The sequence below is a fragment of the Schistocerca gregaria genome, chromosome 4 (assembly GCF_023897955.1).
Source record: "Schistocerca gregaria isolate iqSchGreg1 chromosome 4, iqSchGreg1.2, whole genome shotgun sequence".
Lineage (NCBI taxonomy): Eukaryota > Metazoa > Arthropoda > Insecta > Orthoptera > Acrididae > Schistocerca > Schistocerca gregaria.
The window spans coordinates 328,425,072-328,439,248 of NC_064923.1; the positions used below are offsets into that span (position 1 = coordinate 328,425,072).

At 41.4% G+C, this 14,177-nt stretch overlaps 1 protein-coding gene across 24 annotated transcripts in view; it reads right to left on the reverse strand.

Annotated features, from left to right (window-relative positions):
* LOC126268007 (protein phosphatase 1 regulatory subunit 12C) overlaps window positions 1-14,177 on the reverse strand; it is a 319,893-nt gene that overhangs the window by 151,368 nt on the left and 154,348 nt on the right. The gene's annotated exons all lie outside the window — the stretch shown is intronic.

Here is a 14,177-nt window from a genome sequence, read left to right on the forward strand (position 1 = left end):
AGTGCAGTTTTCATTTCTTTGAACAACCAGCTACACAATACACCAAGAAAACATGGCCTATTGGTGACACATCAGGAGGGTACCAAGTTGCATAGCTAAGTATCTATCTGCTTTTGTAATTTACTGTTTCAGTTAGCCCTGCTAGCATGGGTAAGACGTGTGCATGCTGGGTGCGGACACACAAGGAACTGGCTGCAATTCGCGAACAGCAGAATACACTTTTGGCTATGATCTGCCGCCTTCAGGCTGCTGCCTCATGGTGTAACGGTGTCAGAGAATCTAGCATGTCACTCAGGATACCCAAGGTGTCACTTCTTTCGCCCATGAAATCAGCTGTTGAGGCACTTTCTAGTGCACCAAACATAGTGATCAGCCCTCACAGAATAGTGAGTGGCAAGCAGAAACGCATTCGTATCACTTGAGGCAGAGGGCCAATCTGGATGCTGGCTGTCTGGCTTTGCCTGTTCACCCTGTGAGTCAACAGGTGACCACTCCTTCAACATGGTGTAAGCTGGCACATGGGGACAGTTGTTTACTAGTTATTGAGAGCTACAACATTAGGTGCATTATGGGGCACCTTAGGAAGGTAGCATTCAGGGCTGGAAAGAAAGCTAATTTTAGACTCTCAATGTCTGCCGGGGGAGCCTTATCTGAGATGTGGAGGTGATCTCTCATGTGGCTATGAAGTGTTCAGTGTGCAGTCACTAGCAAATTATGGCTCACATCGGCACCAACAACGCCTGTCACATGAATTCTGAAGCCACCGTCAGTTCGTACAGGCTTGTGAAAATAGTGAAGGCTTCTGATTTCGTGTGCTGAGTGCAAACAGGGATCACAATTTGCACCACTGTTCCAAGAGCTGATGAGTGTCCTTTGGTTTAGAGGCAAATGGAGGGTCTAAATCAAATGCTTTGTCAACTCTATGACAGTCTTGGCCGCAGATTTCTATAACTGCATTTTCAATTGGGGATTGTTAGGATTCCTCCTGATAGTATCGGCGTGCACTACACAAAGGCAGCAGCTACTTGGGAAGAAGCAGAGCACTTGTGGAGTGCACATGGTTGTTTTTTTTTTTTTTCTCTCCTCCTCCTAGGCTTGGCAATAGTTTGAGGTACACTGAAGAAGACTCCACAGTCGATACACTAACAGGGAAGTTGGACCACTTTCCAGAATAAAGACACTTCGACTTTCAAAATTTTTAACAGCAAATTGTCGCAGTGTTTATAACAAAGTTCCTGAATTTACTGGCCTCCAGGAAAGCTCTCGCACAAAAATTACCTTGGGAATGAGCTGGTTGAAACCTAAAGTAGAAAATTTCTGAGATATTTATCGATTCAACAGAAAGACAGATTAGAAGCCACGGGAGGGGTAGTGTTCACTGTAGCCGACAAGAAAATTACCTTTATTGAAGCCGAAACTGATTTTGACAGCGAAGTTATCGGATTGCACAGAACAAGTCTAGGTGGAACCTAGCTAACTGTTGATGGATCCTTCCCACCAACGCCAGCTTTTCTGAATTGTGCAGGTGGGAACTTTTCCTGCAATATATCCTACATTCCCGTGAACCTCCAAGCTTCAAACTTCGTTAATCATTGTTCTCTCCCATCCAGCCCCTCTACATGGCCTTAATTCCTCCACCGCAACCTGTTTTTTTACTTCTCTGGTTTTCAGCTCCCTGCTGCTGTCTGTCTAACCTCCTGAGTGCACATAGCTGCTCTACCCTCTTTGCACCTCATCGCTGCATGCTCCCAACAGCATGTCGCTGCCTGCCACCCATAACCTACTACCCCTTCCTCTCCCCACCCCAGCCTCCTCCTTACCCCCACCCACTTGCCACTCCCATCATACACTAGTGTTGCTGCTCACAGTGTGGCCTCAGTTGCCGAAGACTGCAGTCATGTGTTCGTGAGTGGGTTTGTGTGTTTTTGCCATCTAATTGTGATGAAGGCCTTACTGGCTGATGGCTATATTTGTGACAGTATTACTGTTGTGCTTATCTGCAACTCAGCATCTCCACTACATGCTGAGTAGCAACTTTCCTTTTCACAATACTGTTAAAGTTAACTGTTGGAAGTTTTACCAGCCACTTGATTGTGCTGCGACAGTTTTAGAGTCATTCAAAGGAAGTCTACAGTCAGTAGTGCATAAATACCCAGACCATGCTGTAATACTAATTGGAGATGACTTTAATCTACCAAGGAAATTCCAGGAAGGAATATCAGCAATGTAAAGATAGATTTCTATTTACCATAAAGATGACACATTAAGTTACAGACAGGCACAATTGAAAGACACTTACAACAGCCATAAACACACACACACACACACACACACACACACACACACACACACACACACACACACACACACACTACAGCAGCTCAAGCCACAGTGTCACTATGGCAGCAACCAAATGGCATTTTGGCCAAAAGCTTTTGTTTTGTCTTAATAGTGCCTATCTGCAACTTTGTGTGTTATATTTACAGTAAGTAGCAATATATCTTTTCCTACATTGCCATTTAATCTACCACATGCAGACTGATACATATATGGATTCATTGTGGGGGATTGGGGTGGAGAGGGTTGTGGGATGGTGTACAGTAAGTCAGTCTTGCAAAGTGCTTTTGAACATATTTTCTAAAAATGTGTCTTGCGCAGCTAGATTGGTAAGCCACATGTAATGGAAATATCTTAGACCTTGTAGCTACAAAAAGGCTGGAACCTCATATAGAGACTGAGATGTGAGATCCTCATGTTATTATAGCGACTATGGTTACAAATGTTAATAAATCAAACGATAAGGCTTGGCATGTGTTTCTGCTATAACAAGCAGATATGCAGTTGATACCCCCTTACTTAGTCGATGAACTGACATCATTTAGTTCCAGCAAGATGGATGTAGAAGAATTAGTGCAGGTTTAAACAGATTGTAAATCATTGTCCAGAGAACTATTGTGCCTAATAAGTGGATTAAGGACAGCCTCCACAGTTCAAAAATGAAATTCAGGTAACACTGAGGAAGCACAGGCTGTTGCATTTTTAATTCACAAGAGAACGTGCAAATGACAACAGGCAGAGGTCAGTAAGATTAGTGTGTCTGTGATGGTGGTAGTGATGTTTGGTTTGTGGGACACTCAACTGTGCGTTCATCAGCGCTCGTACGAAGTCTCAATTTTTACATACCTGTAGACCTATTTTTATTTAGTCCAATCTTGCCACTGTCATGAATGATGATGATAAAATGAGGACAACACAAACACCCAGTCCCCGGGCTAGTACGTCTGTGAAACAATCTATGCATGAAGCATATAACAACTACCTCAATCACACCTGAAGCATTAGGTCTGGCTGAGAAACTGAGAAAATTCTGGTCCTATGTACACCTCTGTTCAGCATGTGTTCTGTTGCCCAGTATGCACAGGGTCCACCATGATCCCCAATAACTTGTCCCTGCATGATGGAATCAATGCATATAAGGACCAAATGGCGTCCTGTGGTATAGCCATCCATGCCGCATTCACTTAGTTCCAAAGTTCATTTGTGGTGTCAGCCTTTTGCCTTGCCCTGCCAGTTCATTTTACTTGTTACCAACCAAGAATATGTGGGATAGGGTGAAATGACGGCTGAGCAGACAGGGGGAGTGGCATTACATAGGCTGGATTCACGCAAGAGCTGGCCCAGTATGTCTTGCCAGCAAGAGCTGGCCCAGTATGTCTTGCCAGCAAGAGCTGGCCCAGTATGTCTTGCCAGCAAGAGCTGGCCCAGTATGTCTTGCCAGCAAGAGCTGGCCCAGTATGTCTTGCCAGCAAGAGCTGGCCCAGTATGTCTTGCCAGCAAGAGCTGGCCCAGTATGTCTTGCCAGCAAGAGCTGGCCCAGTATGTCTTGCCAGCAAGAGCTGGCCCAGTATGTCTTGCCAGCAAGAGCTGGCCCAGTATGTCTTGCCAGCAAGAGCTGGCCCAGTATGTCTTGCGTGAATCCAGCCAATGTAATGTCACTCCCCCGTCTGCTCAGCCGTCATTTCACCCTATCCCACACATTTTTGGTTGGTAACAAGTCAAATGATCTGGCAGGGCAAGGCGAAAGGCTGACACCTTGTGACACCAAGACACCACAGATTGTCATTCACATAGGTCACAGTGCTCTGGACATACACCAACTGTGCTTTTTGGTTGTAGTGCATAGCACCCCACACCATAAGTCCCTGGGCTGGCCCAGTATCTCTTGCGTGAATCCAGCCAATGTAATGTCACTCCACTCCCTTCTAGTGGTAATCATCATGCATTCTAAACTTATAGTCACATGTTCACATACAATGTGATCTCCAGCTCTCACCTAAAGTTATGAGTATAAGTCTGATTGAACATCGAAGATAATTCGCTTCACATTCTACCTGCCAGTAATAAGAAATACTTCCAGAAACAATTCCGCAGTGCAGCTTGTGGCTGTGTCGCGATCAGAACAGCCTATGCTCGAGCGTTTCCTCAGGCTGCAGCAGCCACTGGCCAGACGACATGGCACCTGAAATCAGGCACCGTCCGAGTGAAGGCGGCACGATACTGTCAGTGTATTTATCAACTGTCAGTTTCGAATTTGAAGTTATAGTTATCATCTTGCAGTTAAGCATTGGATTTTGTACACTTGAAAATCACGAACTACAGTTAAGCATTGTGAAATTGGGTCAGAAGTGGAAAAGGTGTAGCATCTGTAACTCAATATTCGCTTTTGGGGTAATAGAGGGGTGAATGGAGAGGAGGCAGCTCAAAAGATTTTGACTGTGCGTGGAGTGAGTACTTATGGGAAAAATATTCCAAAAACTATATATTCTTGTTTAAACAAAGATTGTTCTGGAATAAATGATTTTCCACACTAAAGAAGTCTCAACTATTGATATAAGTGACAGATTACCATTTTAATCACCATACTACATTTGCAGCCAACAGACAAGATATGGACGTCTGGTGTAGGAATACTGCATGCTGTATTTGATACAACAAAAATCAACAGAGTGACTATTATTGAACGTCATCAGGTCGCTCATTGAGCATTCCTATGTGGTACTGTTACTGGTGACGAGTTACGATGCCTTAATTGCTTAATTCAGAAGAAGAAATGAAAGGCTGAACACTGCCAAAAGACAAACTCAAGCAAAGAGTAGTGTGAACATAATATTTTCCATCTGGTAGTTCCAAAAGTGTGTTTTGCACTAGGAATTCTTCCCCAAGGGTGTGTCCGTAACAGCTGGAATTTGTTCCCAACAACTGAATCACCTTTTGGTCACACTGTAAGAAAAATCGACTGATACGCACATGTGCTACTGCATGATAATGCACTTTGTTGATTTGAGAAACAAAACTATCCAAGAGACTGACAGGGAATTCATATCTCAGGCACGTGTCCCTCTGATTGTTTACTTGGGAAATTTTACTTTCGTGCTCTTGAGTGATCAACCTTCAAGGCAATTCGTTTATAGATGAAAATGCTCTTCAAACTACACTGGTTTCATGACATCGTTAGCACCAGTAGGTTCCTGAAGGCGTATAAATAGTAAACTGCTTTAGCATTGTCAGAGTGTTTTAGATATTGTGAAAGAATATACTGTTGCTGATTAATTTCTCTTTGATGATTACTGTTGTGTTCATTAAACTAATGGAAAACGCAGTTAAAATATTCACTGTTTTAATATAAATTAAATACAACATGCTACCTAAACATTACGACGGCAGTCTATCTTAGTAAAGCATTAAGTGTCTGTTAGATGATTGTGCTTATTTTGACACAAATTAGTAGGATATTACCGACTTTTGACTTTGAGAAGGTCTGTATTTACTTCGTGTCATGCATCATACTCAAGTATTATGAAAATGTGGCACTTCATAAATAAAATTATGTATTCACAACAACAAAAAATTTGTTGGCAGAAAACAAAGGTGGCATTATGAAGTTAGCAGTAGCATAAAGTTTTTGCTCTAACACTAAGGGGTATTGAAAGTAGCAAGACGAATTTTGCCCAAGCGTTGTCTTGCGATTTCTTTATAGAGTTTCTATATGCCTGCTTTTAGCTCTGCTACAAAAGAATTCAAAATCTGTCTTTCAGCGAGTCTTTAAAGGCGAACAAAATCAGCTTGCATCTGTTAAGTAAGCATGTTACCTTGGAGCTAGTGAAGAGGTGCAGCAGATGTGTCTTACTTATTGCCCCAGTAGCCCCAATGACAGACAAAATGCAAAATAAGAGGCGGGAGTAGTTATATTTCCTGTGTGGAATGACTTTTGTGGACTCTAAAGCATTAATTGATATTCTTATACCTCAAGAGAAAGTCACATTATCCAACTGAAATGACATGATAATATCAAGTGAATTTAGCAGGATAGATCTGTGCCATCGAGGAAGTAATTAGTCGGTCACGGAGTTGCCAAACATATTCTGCATTGTTGCTAAGTTTCAGTTATACTACCGGGAAGGATACCAGCTGACGTGTTCTGTGACTGACCTCTTAAGTCACTATACCTTAGTCTCAAAGTTGTGGTTGGCACGGGCCAGAATATCCTCATTACTTGTAATACAGCGATGCACTGAGTGCAAACTAAATGTCATAAATTAATAAATGCAACAATTATTTGTGTTTTGTTGTCTTAATCGGACCGAAACCTCGAAAGCCTGTTCACCAGATGCAATTCACAATTTTGGACCTTCTCCAGTGGTTGAGTTGGTAACATATCTTTGCTATACAATATTATTATTATTGAGATCACTGTCATTGGCTCACCCGCCAGAAAACAGGGATGACCTCGCAATTCTTGTTGTCAGCATTTCTGACTGATATCCTGTCGCTGCTCAAAACATGAAGACTTAAGGTGAATTGGAATATTCCATACTGCAAAACTCTGATGTTTGTATTCTTCCAGGTCTAATATTCAAAAAATGGTTACAATAAGTGGCCGAAAAGTGCCTGTGAACCAACAATTAATAATGCAGTCATAATTAGTGGACAAACTCCATCTGTCATCTGATAATTGTGAAAAACTACTTTCTTTGTCTGCACAGTAACACAATATGAACTCAAGGGTTTCGTAGAATTGCTAAGCTTGATTTTGTTGTGATCATTTTCAATGGCAGTAGAGGAGAAAAACCGTCCGACTTGAAATATACTTTTCCAGTGGGATTTGAATCTTTGGTTACAGTTGCAGTAGCACACCCAGTGAGGTATTAATGTGAGCATTCACTCGTCGCTGTAGTATATCTAGTGAAATGAGTAGGTTAATGCAGCTCCAGTCTGTCACTATCAAATTTTCTGAATAGCACTTAAGATAGAAGTGTGTGTGTGTGTGTGTGTGTGTGTGTGTGTGTGTGTGTGTGTTCTTTCGAACATGCCCGAAAGAACAGACACTACGAATAAAAACAGACAGCCTTGTTAATCAATTAAATATCAAAGGTCAGATGCTCAGGCTGTCACAGTGCATCAAAATACAGCTACGGCGGCAGATGAAAATTTGTGCCTGACCAGATTCGAACCCGGATTCATGGTGTGTTCTCTTTCAGACGTGTCCGAAAGAACAAACACCACACATATATGCTTATGCAGGGTGGTTCAGGAAGAACAGCACATATTTTAGCAGTTGGTAGTATAGGCAAATTGCATAAAAATTCCATATAAATGTGTCCACATTTTATTGAGTACAAAGATGCAGCTGTTAGTACCTAACCCTAACAAACTCAAATGAGGGCATTCAAAGTTGATTTTCAAAAATTCCCCCCCCCCCCCCCCCCAACTTCAATGCACTTTTGACTTCTCCTTAAAACAGTACTTGTAGATCTTCTGAGGTCGTCTTTGCGATCTTTTACGAGGGCTGCACTACTCATAATCCAAACGATCAAATTGCCTCTTGGGTTTACTTTCTCTTTGTAGACTTCGCCTTTCAAACATCCCACAGGCAAAAATCCAAAGGGATAAGGTCTGGGAACATTAGTAGCCAAGAAAAATGCCCGTACCTACTGATCCATTTTCCAGGAAATGTTGGGTTTGGACGATGTGCCACCTGACGACTAGAATGTGCAGGAGCCCTTGTCACTCTGGAGGAACATAAGCATTCTTCTAGCCTAAGGAACCTCTTCAAATAATGCTGGAAGCACATTTTCAAGAAAGTGTAGACAATGGGATCCTGTAAGGACCAACAAACTAAACGAAAATTCACTGTACTCAGCTGTACGTACTCAATAAAAAGTAGACATGTTATATGGCATTTTTTCTGCAATTTGTCTACACTACCACCTCCTACAATATTTAGTATTCCTTCTGAAACATGCTGGATAACTATTCAGGTCTCGCCAGGCCAGTTTTCAGTGTTAGATGCATGTCATTGTCCAAGCCCTCATGGGAATACAGTGACAGTGTGGCAGCAAGTGAGTGGAATAATGGGCGGGGATGGGAGTATGTGTTATGCAGCAAATATGAGAATTTGCACCTGGTGAGGAGAGTGTATAGGTAGGTCCTGCGGGCATCTTGGCTGTTGTGTCTTGATAGTGCAATGATCAGTGTGTCTGCATACTATGCAGGACGTCCAGGTTCGAACCCTGGGTGAACACAAATTTTCATCTGACACCACTGCTGTATTTAAATTCCCTGTGACAGTGTGGACGTCTGTCCTTAGATATTTAATATACAATTTTTTTAGGCAATACAGGTGATCTGCAAACATTTGTCTTGCCATCAATGTAACAGGACTTCAACAAAATCCATTCCCTAGTCACTGCTTTGTTACGGCACTAACCCATGTCATATACATGCAAATCAGGTGGAGTGTATATTTACTCAAATAATGAATAGTCAGTAGCCAATGGCCTTGCTGCAGTGGTAACACCAGTTCCCATCAGATCACCAAAGTTAAGCACTGTCGAACTGGGCTAGCACTTTAATGGTTGACCATCCAGTCTGCCGAGCGCTGTTGGTAAGTGGGGTGCACTCAGCCCTTGTGAGGCAAACTGAGGAGCTACTTGATTGAAAAGTAGTGGCTCTGGTCTCAGAAACTGACATAGGGCTGGGAGAGCAGTGTGCTGACCACATGCCCTTCCATATCTGCATGCAGTGACACCTGTGAGCTGAGAATGAGACAACGGCTGGTCGGTACTGTTAGGCCTTGATGGCCTGTTCGGGAGTAGTTTAGTTCTTTTGATGAATGGTCAGTACACAAGTATTTATGAACGTAGATGCAGGATTGCAGTGAACTGATCACTTAACCAAGTGCAACATGGAGTACCTGTGTAGCAAGTCATTTCAGTTGCACAGCTAATGGTAATATTTGTCATACAATTCACTGCACAATTAATGTAATGCCCGCACACTGATCTCTGTACTCATACTGTATCATCAGCATATCATGAATGGAGAACTATGTTCGTTAAATCAGATTCCTCAAGCTAATGCCAAATAAAGAGAAGCGACGATGACACCACACTACGTTTAGTCACGTAGTCAGTGCTAGATTATGTACGCCACTATTAACGTTACTTAAGCAGTTCACCACCACCACCACCACCACCACCACCACCACCACCACCACCACCACCACCACCACCACCCACTTGTTACAGTGATTACAATTTGGTGAAGTTTGTCAAGAATAGCAGAGAGCACGTCATGAATGTGAAGTTCAATTTGCTTTACGCCTAGGGCAGAGAGAATCCTAAATAACAGTAAGATGTTACCCGGTGAAGGGGAAGAGTCTACATATTGCCTCAAGTTCTAGCAGTTTGGCATTAATTTAGTTCCCAATGGTTACACACCAACAGGTTATTTTGACTATCAGAATAGTCATATGGGAACTTTCAAAGAGTAATCGCTAGCACACTCACCTACCTTAACAACACCCCACTTTGTACTGAATATGACTTGGAAAGCGACCTCAATTTGACATTTTCTGACGACTTACTGAGTGAAGATTGATGTGCACTGACAGTTGTGTTGCCTGCAGTATGAATTCTGTGAAGAGTTGTGGCAGCTGGCAGTCATTCCTGAATACAGACATGTGCAAATATCTTCAATGCTCTAGGGGAACTCTTCTTTGTTGCATTTTTCCGTATCATAAATAGCAGAATAACAAAGCTCATTCTACTGAAGAACTTTATGCTCACAAGTCTCTAAAAAATCTGCAAGTGGTGGTAATGCATGAAAGGGAACACGCTGTTGGACAACAGAGTGGAAAGCTCCCTGCTTTTTGCATTTCCGCTAGGGCCTACGATAAGAGTTTGGTGTCATATTATGCTCCAGAACCCTAAACACTAACAAAATTTGTCTTGCTACTTTCAATACCCCTTAGTGTCAGAGCAAAAACCTTATGGTACTGCAACACTCATAATACCACTTTTGTTTTCTGCCGATATTTTTTGTTGTTGTGAATACATAATTTTATTTATGAAGTGCCACATTTTCATAATACTTGAGTATGATACATGACACGTAGTAAATACAGACCTTCCAAAGTCAAAAGTCTGTAATATCCTACTAATTTGTGTCAAAATAAGCACAATCGTCTAACAGACACTTAATGCTTTACTAAGACTGCCGTCATAATGTTTAGGTAGCATGTTGTATTTAATTTACATTAGAACAGTGAATATTTTAACTGCATTTTCCATTAGTTTATTGAACACAACAGTAATCATCAAAGAGTAATTAATCAGCAACAGTATATTCTTTCACAATATCTAAAACAATCTGACAATGCTAAAGCAGTTTACTATTTATACGCCTTCAGGAACCTACTGGTGCTAACGATGTCATGAAACCAGTGTAGTTCGAAGAGCATTTTCATCTATAAACGAATTGCCTTGAAAGTTGATCACTCAAGAGCACAAAAGTAAAATTTCCAAGGTAAACAAGCAGAGGGAAACGTGCCTGAGATATGAATTCCTTGTCAGTCTCTTGGATAGTTTTGTTTCTCAAATCAACAAAGTGCGTTATCATGCAGTAGCACATGTGATGTAGTTTTATTGGTCAATTTTTCTTACAGTGTGACCAAAAGGCGTTTCAATTGTTGGGAACAAATTCCAGCTGTTATGGACACACCCTTGGGGAAGAATTCCTAGTGCAAACCACACTTTTGGAACTATCGGATGGAAAATATTATGTTCACACTACTCTTTGCTTGAGTTTACATATTTTGGTAGAGCTCAGCCTTTCATTTCTTCTTCTACATCTGCATCTACACGGATACTCTGCAAATCACATTTAAGTGCCTGGTAGAGAGTTCATCGAACCACCTTCACAATTCTCTATTATTCCAATTTCGTAAAGCACGCGGAAAGATTTCCCTTATTTTATCTTGGTGATTGTTTCTCCCTATGTAGGTCAGTGTCAACAAAATATTTTCCCATTCTGAGGAGAAAGTTGGTGATTGGAATTTCGTGTGAAGATTCCGTCTCAACGAAAATGATGTCCAGCACACTCCCATATTTCACGATAGTCCAAAACATGCTGCCCCTTTTTGAACTTTTTCGATGTACTCTGTTCGTCCTATCTGGTAAGGATCCCACAGCACACAACAGTATTCTAGAAGAGGTTGGACAAGTGTAGAGTAGGCAGTCTCCTTAGTAGATCTGTTACATTTTCCAAGTATCTTGCCAATAAAACGCAGTCTTTTGTTAGCCTTCCCCACAACATTTTCTATGTGTTTCTTCCAATTTAAGTTATTTGTAATTGTAATACCAAGGTATTTCGTTGAATTTAAGGCTTTTACGTTAGACTGGTTTTTCATGTAACCGAAGTTTAACGAATTCCTTTTAGCACTCATGTGGATGATCTCTCACTTTTCGTTATTTAGGGTCAACTGCCAATTTCCGCACCATTCAGATATCTTTTCTAAATTGTTTTGCAATTTAGTTTTGTTCTTCTGATGACTTTATTAGTCAATAAACGACAGTGTCATCTGCAAACAACCTAAGACGGCTGCTCAGATTGTCTCCCAAATCGTTTATATAGATAAGAAACAGCAAAGGGCCTGTAACAGTACCTTGAGGAACGCCAGAAATCACTTGTGTTTTACTCTGACTTTCTGTCAGTTACTACAAACTGTGACCTCTCTGACAGGAAATCACAAATCCAGTCACATAACTGAGACAATATTCCATAACCATACAATTTCACTTCAAGCCACTCGTGTGGTACAGTGTCAAAACCCTTCCGGAATTCCAGAAATACAGAATCGATCTGAAATCCTTTGTCAATTGCACTCAACACTTCATCTGAATAAAGAGCTAGTTGTGTTTCACAATAACGATGTTTTCTAAACCCATATTGACAGTGCGTCAATGGACAGTGTTCTTCTAGGTAATTCATAATGTTTGAACACAAAATCTGTTCCAAAATCCTGCTGCATATCGACGTTAATAATATAGGCCTGTAATTGAGCGGATGACTCCTACTAGCTTTTTTGAATATTGGTGTAACCTGTGCACCTTTCCAGCCTTTGGGTATGGATCTTTCATTGAGCGAACGGTTGTATGAGATTGTTAAGTATAGAGCTAATGCATCAGCATACTCCAAAAGGATCCTAATTGGTATACAGTCTGGACAAGAAGACTTGCTTTTATTAAGTGATTTAAGTTGCTTCACTAATCCAAGGATATTTACTTCTACGTTACTCGAGCTGGCGATAAAAGCATCATAACTAGTCACCAGTAACAGTATTGCATAGGAATGCTCAATGAGCGACCTGATGGCATTCAAGCAAAACTGCAGTAATAGTCACTCAGTTGATTGTGTTGTATTGAATACAGCATACACTACTCCTACACCAGACTTCTGAACTTTGCCTGTTAAATGCAAATGTCGCATGATGATTAATTGGTAATCCATCACTTATATCAGTAGTCGAGACTTCCTTAGTGTGGAAAATCATTTATTTCAGAACGATCTTTGTTGAAACAAGAATATCTCTGCTCAGCAGGCGCGTTCACAGGAGCTCAGTCCGACAGTTCACCTGATCATGGCGACATGTTTGATCGCCGAAATATTGTGCCCGTTGGACACTATAGACCGGCAGTACACCCGTGGATATTTTGATTATCAAATACGCCGGGAGAAACTCAAGAATTGCAAAAAGCTTATGTTCACATATCAGCACAGTTTTAGAAAGCATTGCTCGGGCGGAACTCAGCTTGCCCTTTTCTAGCGTGATACACTGCTACCTATAGATGAAGGGGAATCAGCAGATTCCATATTTCTAGATTTCCAGAAATCTTTTGTCACAGTGCTCCACTGCAGACTGTTAATGAAAGTAGGTCCCAGATGCGTGAATGGCTCGAAAGGCTTCATAAGTAATAAAACCCCAAAAGTCATCGATAATGAGTGTTCATCAGAGACAAAGGTTATTATCAGGAGTGCCTCAGGGAAGTCTGATAGAAACGTTATTACTTTGTATGTATATAAATGATATGGCAGATAGGATGGGCAGCAATCTTAATTTCTTTGCCGATGTTTCTGGTGTGTCTGGGAAGGTGCCGTCAATGAGGAATTGAAGGGAGATACAATACTACTTAGACAAAATGTCTTGTTGGTGTGATGAATGACAGCTAGCTATAACTGTATAAAAATGTAAATTGTGCAGACGAGTAGGAAAAAGAAACTCATAATCTTCAGATACAGTATTAGGAGTGCACTGCTTGAGACGGTCATGTCATTTAAATATCTGGGTATAATGTTGCAAAGTGATAAGACATGGAACAAGCATGTAAGGGTTGTGGTAGAGAGAGCAAATGGTTGACTGACTTATTGAGAGAATTTTAGGGAAGTGTGGTTCATATGTAAAGGAAACAGCAAATAGGACGCTAGTGCAACCTAGTCTTGAGTATTGCTGAAGTGTCAGATTTAAGGAAGACATTGAGGCAATTCAGACACAGGCTGCTAGATATGTCACCAGTATGTCTGAACAACACTTAAGTATTAGAGATGCTATGGGAACTGTAATGGGAATCCCTGGAGGGAAGGCGATGTTCTTTCAGTGGAATACTATTGAGAAAATTTAGATAACCAACACTTGAAGCTAATTGCACAACGATTCTACTGCCGCCAACACACATTTTGCATATGGACCATCAAGGCAGTTGTCCATCCTTTTCTCTCTTTGTGAGTGGAACAGGAAAGGAAATGACCAGCAGCAATACTAGGTACCCTCTGTCACACAT